The sequence below is a fragment of the Cynocephalus volans genome, chromosome 4, assembly GCF_027409185.1.
Source record: "Cynocephalus volans isolate mCynVol1 chromosome 4, mCynVol1.pri, whole genome shotgun sequence".
Classification (NCBI taxonomy): Eukaryota; Metazoa; Chordata; class Mammalia; order Dermoptera; family Cynocephalidae; genus Cynocephalus; species Cynocephalus volans.
In genome coordinates this window covers 3818333-3827087 of record NC_084463.1, presented here as the reverse complement: position 1 = coordinate 3827087, position 8755 = coordinate 3818333, and the positions used below count along the sequence as shown (strand labels likewise).

The window sequence follows — 8755 nt, the reverse complement described above, 5'->3', positions numbered from 1 at the left end:
TTGAAATGAGCAACCATTCCCTTCTTTCTCCTCACATCTTTTTCTTGGAGCCTTTGCAAAGCAATTCAACACTAATGGAAAAACAAATCAACTAACACAACAAACAAAAGTTATATCATGGTACCCGGGGCTCTTGAATCACTCCAGTTTTCTTCACACTAGCTGAATCAATGGGCTGTTTCTGGAATGATCCTGTGAGGACATGTGACTATAAGATACCACAGAATGGCCACTGGCTTAGATTTGAGGAAAGGGTTTCCATGACTTCCATCATTATCAGACATGCTTTTCTTCTTTTGCTTTGAGTAGCGGCATTTTTCTTGCTTATTAAAAACATTCCATCGAATGTGGATGTTTTCTCTGTACCCTTCCCCTCTCTCTCCAGTCCCCTATATTTCATTTATATCCTGGTTTTCTCAGGACACTAATCTCACAGACTGTTCATAAGGCATGTTTCCTTTATAGAAGATGCTTTCTCTAGTCCTCTGCTAGTATCTCTATAACCATATAACATGGCCAATCCCATGCTTTAATAAGGAAAAAATCTCCCAAACACTTAGGTGGTAAAAGTTTTTAGCATAAAATTTTTGTCAAGTAGTCTCAATAAAAAGAATTATTTTGTTGCCCTAAGTATTAGCAATAATTATCCTTATGCTACCTATCCCAGATATCTTGTACAAAGGGGTCATAATAACTATCATCTTTATATTATTAGCCTAGTTCTTGTTCTCGTAGATGTTGGATCCTCATTGTGGTTAAATGTCTTTGGTTAAATGTGTGGGCTGGCCATATCCTCCAGTCTCTGATAGCTGGCTGAGGCTCTTCCCCAACACAGAAGTGTAGAATAGCCCTGACCTACAGGCTTGACTTCCTTGTGGGACTTCATACGCAGTTTGAGTGCGCTGTCTACTAGGCTGAATGGAGAGCTGCTGTGTCTCTCTGATTCCTGGGAGGGAGAAGAATTATATGAATGGGTTGTCTGCACAGTACCAAGTCCTTCCACGGCCTTCATGGGCATGTCTTTCTGTCTCTCTTCCAGTGAGTTGGCTTCTGGAACACCAGAAGCATGAGGAGGTGGCTCTGAAAGTCCTTTTAGAGAACCTATTTTATTTTCCTCTGGCCTGGCTGCCTTTGCTTTCTTTTTGAGGGACCAGTTTCTCAAATGGGCTATACCATTTCTCAACCATGTGTTGGGGTGAAGAGTTACGGAACGCATTTGTGAATGCCGCCCTACACTATCCTTTTCTGTATTGACGAGGTGGCTGCTGCCCTGCCCTGATGATGGACCAGGCATTCCAGAAATGAAGTTGGAACTGCTAAAGTCAGAAGAGAGCTCTCCCTGTTTTCTTTGAGCCTGAAAATTGCAATCTATTGGAGAGGGAGTTTCAGTGGGTGGAAACACGGAATGTTCAGAAGTCTGAGAAAAAGGACTGTCCTGACAGCTCACTGATGAGCCAGATGGGGAGGTGCCTGGGGAGGAGAAGCTGCAACAGCTAGTCTTTGGGCAAAGGCTTAATCTTGGGGGTAAAACCTCAGTGTTTTGGTTTGTGGCACTACTCTTGCCCACCTCAATCCCCATGACCAAACTCTGATTAATAAGCTTTTGCCCCTCCATTTGCAAAGACTTATGCTGTTTGAGATAATCCTCCTCTCCCTGCAAGAGACCAGCTCCACAGCTGGTTTTATGTTTCTTTGAATCAATGCCCCTGAGATAGGTCAGTTTGCAGTGCTGGTTATCTATGTTGGGCTCTGAGCAGCGCCGGTGTGTCCTTGAACTCTTGAGTGTACCTGTTGTGTGTGGCAGGGAGTATCCCGATGTATCTTCATCAAAGGGCTGGTTCCTGGAATGATATTGTGAGGACATATGACTATATGATGCCACAGAAATGGACACTCGCGTGGAATTACAGAAAAGTTTCCCATGATTTCCTTCAGTACCAGACAAGCTTTTCTTTTTAATGTTTTGATTGGTGGCATTTTTCTCGCTGACATCAGTGCTTGTGACTGAACTCTGTTTAAAACATGTCTTATCCCCTTCCTGGAGAGGTTGATTCTGCTTCAGATAATCCTCATCTTTTTGAGAGAGAATTGCTTCATAGCTGGACTTGCGCAGCTTTTTCTGATAAACCTCCTTGAGAGAGGAAAGCTTAGAATCTAGACAGTCGGTACTGGGCTCCGAGCAGCGCCAGTGTCGCCTCAGGGTTTTTGGAGCATCTGTTGCATCTGAGGACAGGTAGCTGGGTGTGCACATGTCAGATGGGGCCATGGCATGCTCCTGCAGTGGGAGGGCCTCTCTGTACATCACTGTAATCGTCATCGGCTTGGATTCAAGAGGCTGTTTCATTTGAATGTCTTCATCTTTAGACTGGTCTAAGTCAAAGTCACTCAGCGTTAAAAGGCCTTCCACCTCAGGCTGCTCAAGGTCTTCCATCTCAGGCTGCTCAAGGTCTTCCACCTCAGGCTGGTCTACACCTTCAGCCTCAGGCTGGTCAAGGCCTTCCGCCTCAGGCTGGTCAGGGCCTTCAGCCTCAGGCTGGTCAGGGCCCTCAGACTCAGGCTGGTCAAGGCCCTCAGCCTCAGGCTGGTCAAGGCCTTCCACCTCAGGCTGGTCAGGGCCTTCCGCCTCAGGCTGGTCAGGGCCTTCGGCCTCAGGCTGGTCAGGGCCTTCCGCCTCAGGGTGGTCAGGGCCTTCCGCCTCAGGCTGGTCAGGGCCTTCCGCCTCAGGCTGGTCAGGGCCTTCCGCATCACGGTGGTCAGGGCCTTCGGCCTCAGGCTGGTCAGGGCCTTCGGCCTCAGGCTGGTCAGGGCCTTTGGCCACAGGCTGGTCAAGGCCATGGTCACTGAGGGTTAAGATAGAGTCCATGCTTCTGCTACTCTGGTCAAGTTCCTTTGCCAAGTCACTACAGGGAGTGTTCACATCCCCTATTTCATTTTCCAAGCTGTCATGGGAAGAGTCACTTGATTGGAAGCAAGAGATATCTGTCAAAAAAAACCAAACCATGTTTAACATATTTACTTACCATAAATATAGCTCAACCTGCCTTAAGCACAAACTATGGTGCTTAGTTTAATTCTCTTTTCATGTAGAGTGTTCAAATCTCTACTCTCAGGAAAGAAAGATTCTGTCACAATCTTCTCATTTGTTAGTGCAGAATAAAAATAAACTGTTGGGGTATACTGTACTAAATTTGTCTCAGTTCCTGACAAAATGTTCCTGAAGTTTTTCTCAAAACAGTGAAAATGTCATAAGACCATGAAAGGGTTAAAAAAGAACCCCAAACCAAAACAACAGTATAAGGGAATTAATACTAGGTATATCCAGATTCCAAATAAGACTGCCTTCTAACATGGATTGTTGGTGTTTATACATAATTAACTCTAGTCTTGGGGAAACCATTTACTAACCCTATTTAGTTCCTCTTTTACAAAGTTCTTTAATATCCATTACCTTATTTAATCTTTACAATAATCATAAAGTTAGATTTTATTGTTATCCACATTTTATAGATGAAGATACTGATGTTCAGTGGCATAGAATAATTGGCCAAGGATGACATAATTGGCGGTAGAGGAATTCTGGAAGGTTGTATGTCTTTGAATTCAGCACTCCCCCCCCCCCAAATAATGCTAGTTTTCAAACTGTTTCATAGCACACTAGAATCCTGAGGTGTCTCAGGGACCAGTAAGAGGAAGGAGAAAAAGGAAAACAAGAACAAAAAACAGGTCTGCCTCTACTGCCTCTGGGCCTTCTACCCTAGTTTTAACAACAGCAATTCTATTATATATATTAGGATTCTTCATAAAGTTTTACTAAAAAAAAAAAAAGCTTCAAACGATCATGCCACAGCACGCTGCCATTAAACATTTCTTGAAGGCTGGGACCTCATCTTACACATTTCTTAACCCCACCACACTGCTAATATACCCTGACCTACGTAGCAGGACTTCTAAGGAAGGAACAGAGGCCCTGGGCCCCACTGACCCAGGTCAGAGGCCTCTTTCACCTCAGCTGCTGTGGGCTTTTGGACATCCACTGTCCTAGCATCTTCACAGACAAAATCTCTTTCTCACAAAAACAAACCCAATTATTCACAATACCTGAGGCATTCTCTCTAGTGCCACATCTCACTGAAGTCTCTCCTAAGAGGGAAGTAATTTCTTCACCAAATATCGTGCAGCAATTTTCAATCAGAAACTGTACAAGCAGGGGAACCTGTAAAAAAGGGAGAATGAACTGCTACTTTTCATATAACATGTTTATAAATCACATTTTATGTGAATCTTGATTTTAACAAAAAATACTAAAGTATCCTGAGAAATTTATATGCTTTAAAAGTATACAAAACAGTTTCCCCTAAAAAATACTTTCAAGAGAAGTTTGGGCATAGAACTTGATTTTAATCAGTGGCCTAAAATTATTTGCGTCCTTGGCTTAGAGCTAACATTTTATACCAATAGCTCTGTTTGTAACGTTAGGATAATTTCAAGTATTCTCTATAGGGTGTTTGGGATGAAGAAATATATTTTGTTACTAAAATTTGTAAAGTATCATTACAAGATAAAGACTTATGAAAAGTACTTGTGTAAAGGACAGCTTGTCCTAAGCTTGGGAAGAGGGCTCCTCTGTGGGTATATTGTCAAGGACAGAGACAGCTAGAAAGAACATTTGTGTTTTTCCTGACTAGTGTCTACCCATGCACTTGTCTGACTAGCTTATCCACTGCTGCCTTCCATAAGCTTCCTAACTGAAAGTGCTTGTGGGGGTAAGAGTTTACTAGGGGGTTTTGTGCATCCATTGAGATGTACTGGAACCTTTCTGTAGTTTCTTACCCCAGTAGCTGAGGCCAAGGGGCAGGAGGAATGTTGGGAGCAAAGGAAACTAATATCCCCAAACCCTTTATTAAGTGCCAGGCTCTACAGGGGTGTGATTTCAAGTAACTACAGTATTATCACCACCTCCATTTTTCAGATGAAGATATAGTGGCTCAGTATAACTGACTTTGCCTAAGACTGTACATCTGGCAAATGTGGGGGCTGAGAATTAAACCTTGGCTTGTCTAACTCCAAAGTCCTTGGGTTTTTTTTTGTTTTTTTAATAATCATATCAACTGCTTTATTATCACTTTATGGTTTAAGTCAGTCATAGAGTTTAGCCTCCTTAAAGGGAAAAGAGAAGAAATCCAAGTGCAATCTCTTTTCTGCTTAACAATCACCTAACTATAGCCTATTAGGTTAGGATAAACCACTTCATAATCAGTGAACTCAGTTTATAAGGAGGTGTACTTAAGTTAATTAAGAAACTATCTTTCAGAATTAATGCTCTGAATTTTGGTTTCAAAATGGGGACTAAGTCCCCCAGGGCATAAAAATGAGAAACTTCTTTACCTTTTTTGTAAATTCATTTTGTACTTCCAGGCTGGAGGAAAGAGGAGGCCAAAGGATGCTTGGAGCAATACACACAGCTAAATTATATGCAGTCATCTGGTTAGATGAGGACTGTTGTTCGATGTTGTGTAGTACCCCAAAAAGATACCTTAGGAGAACAACATTTGCTCTCGGAAGCTGGTCTAATAGCCTAAAGACAGAAAAATGTGCTGTTTAAACATTTCATTAAAAAACTTGTAAAGATGGGCAACCCTAACTTTGCATAAGGAACTGTGCAAGTCAAGGGGGTGAATCAGGAACAGAGTTCAGATATGCAAGAATTTCAGTTAACGTGGTACCATACAGAGTGAGGACCACCTACACAGAAAGAGAAAATTTTAAAAAGCACAGGGGATTTTTTTTTCGCTGCCTTCACAACCCAATGAAAATGTAAAAGAATGCAGAAAAATGTCCCATAAAACAGTGCTGCCTGAAATATTTCCCTGAAATTAGTACAATGTGTTTTAGCTTAGGCAAATCCTATAACATTTCAGAATATTCTCAACCAAAACCCACAAAAAGTTTTCTGATAAAGTTTAACAGTGATTAAATTTAAAGTGCTTCTTTATTTCCAAATAGCAACACAGAAATGCTGTCTCTTGGTGAGAACCCAAACCTTAGCTATTAAGACTTTCAGGTCTATTCTGAAAGCTTATGCTCTGCTACACCAGCTTCCAAGGTCAATTTTGTCCCAAATCTCTGTTTCATTGGTGTCACTTTCACATACATGTCAAGCTTACAATAGTATATTTTCTACTGTTTTCATTTTGTAATTGATAAGGGATTTTATATTTATTTTTTTTCATTTTTATTGAATCAAAATTGATTATACATATTTTGGGGGTTCAACATAGAGATATGTTGATCAAATCAATATTACTAGCATAAGTATTGTTACAAATCAATTATTCTTTACACCCTTTGTCCAATCTCTCCCCATCCCCCTCTAATTACCCTGGATTTCCTCTCTCCTTCTTCAAGAATAATGGTTACTCTGTTGATTTGTTGCCTAGATGATCTGTCCAATGCTAACAGGTGTGATCAGGTCCCCCAATATTATCATAGAGCAGATGCTTCTTCTGTCACTCTGAAATGGGCTTTGTGGAGAGAGACATCCTCCTCTTTTCTTTATCTCTGCTGGTGACTCTCCCTGTGTCAGTGCATTCTAGTGGCTGGTGGACCATTTGCATGGTGGTTGTGGCATCTAGCTGCTTTTGTGGCAGACATGGTTATTGTGATGGCTGTGATGGACCACCCACACGGAGGTGATGTTTTTGGCATGCTTCTTGGCGCTGGTGGTGTGCCTGGTTGTGAGGAGTGTCTGGTCCCTGGCTCCATACCTTGGGTCCCCAGGTGGGCCCCAAGGAACTGGAGCGGTACCTGGTTGTGGGAGGGGGCTCTGGTCCCTGGCTCCATGCTTCAGGTCACTGGGTGGGCCCCAAGGCACTGACGGTATGCCTGGTTGTGGGTGAGGGTTCTGGTCCCCTTCTCCATGCCTTGGTTCCCCAGGCAGGCTCCAAGGTGCTGGCACAGTGTGCCTGGTTGTGGGAGGGGGGTCTAGTCCCCACTCCATGCCTCATGTCCCCTGGTGGACACCAAGGCACTGGTTGTATGCCCAGGCTGGAACTAATTTTTTGTCCTTTGCTTCCCACTTCCTGTGGGAATCAGTACTTGAACTGTGTGGTTGAGCTAAATTGCTGCTTTGTTGCTGTTTCTCCAGGGAAGGCATTTTTTGCAGCTCAGGGTTTAATGGTTGGCCTTATAGGTACTTCCGGCTCTCCAGAGACCTGGTGCACCTGGATGGTGCAGAAACTCTGATCTAGGCCTGAGTTTTCCCATCAAACTGCACCCCATACAATTCTGCATTCCAGGCCAGTCTCCTCTGAGTGGTCCTGTGCTGACTGGGGGTCAGATCTGCTGTCCTTGCTGTGTCCCAGTGTTCTCTCGGTGGGCCTGTCTCCCCCACTGCCCACGCTCCAAACAGTTCCCATGGGATGAGGACTGCGATGGTCCCTTGCAATGACTCATCAGCCTCTGAATGGCTCCCCTTTTTCAGCTGTTCTGGCTCCTCCTGCGTGGCTCCATGGGAACCCTATTAGTGGTCTTGCTCTCCTGGGGGCCACCAAGGCCCTCTTCTTCCTCCCTGCTGCCTACAAGTAACTTCATCTGAAGGGCACAGCTGCGGCTTCTGCCAGCTCCTGCTCCAAGCACTCAGCAGTTCCAGCCTTAAAGTGGCCGCAGCACGAAATGTTCAGAGCAGTTTTTTCTTTCTGTCATCATGGTTTCTTCCACCTTCATGAACTCTGTAGGTCTCTCCTTCTCTTCCCCTGAGCTCCAGCAGCCCCGGCTTGGCTGATGTTACATTTTTACAGTTGTCAATTTGTGGATTTGTGGGAGAGAGGGATACTGGGGATCGTCTATTCTGCCCTCTTGACCAGAACTTGATACGGGATTTTTAAATGATCATTCACCAAAAATGTTTTTTACTACCATTCGGAAAACAGATAAGCTGATATTCATGACTACTGCTTTTTTCAATAAGAATCTGCAACCTGGGGGGAATAAGGTAATCTGACTCCTGTTGCACAAACAGCAGAGAGGTCTTTCGTCAGTACAATGGACTGACAATGAGTATATTTTGTTAGATAACTTATGAAGAACTTTGAAACAGACCAAAAGATTACTGGGTGTATTCAATGGCAAATAAGTCATCTAGCACATGCTTCTGGGTTATCTGTTTCTATGGGGGCTCTGAGCCTTTGAGCTATTTTACAACTCCACACGTTATAACTGATAGCAGTGTACCTAATACTTGCTACAGACTTGAAAATTCTGTCTGACGGAGAGACAACTGATTGATCTGCACTCATGTTTGAAAGTTGCTCAAGAAAAAACTGTACTAAACAAGCACACACAAAGAAATTATATTGGGATTCTCGGGTTTTCTCCTAGTATCTTTTACAGCACAGATTATACTGCATTGTAATTCACAATTTATCTACTTTACTCTATCAGACTGCAGACTGTGAGTTCCTTGAAGGGAGAAAATAGGTCATTTTCTCTGTATCACTTCAGTTGCTGAAGACAATAAGGAGTCATCTGGTTAGTTAGATATTTACCAAAATTAAGACCATAAACTATAGATTGGGCCTACATATTCACTAGTAAACGAATGTGTTTCATTTGCTACCAGATTCAGATATACAGAAGGTATACAATGTTCAAGTATTCCATGTTAATAAGACGAGGGAAAGAAACAATAACAATGACAGAAGTCAGCATAAATCTATTTTCAAACTGGTCCCTGGGACCATGACTTTGATAATTGTCC

The 8755-nt window shown here is 43.0% G+C and overlaps 1 pseudogene; it reads right to left on the bottom strand.

Annotated features, from left to right (window-relative positions):
- Positions 1 to 579: 579 nt before the first annotated feature.
- The window catches only part of LOC134375652 (rho GTPase-activating protein 20-like), a 67019-nt pseudogene continuing 58843 nt past the window's right edge, over positions 580 to 8755 (bottom strand).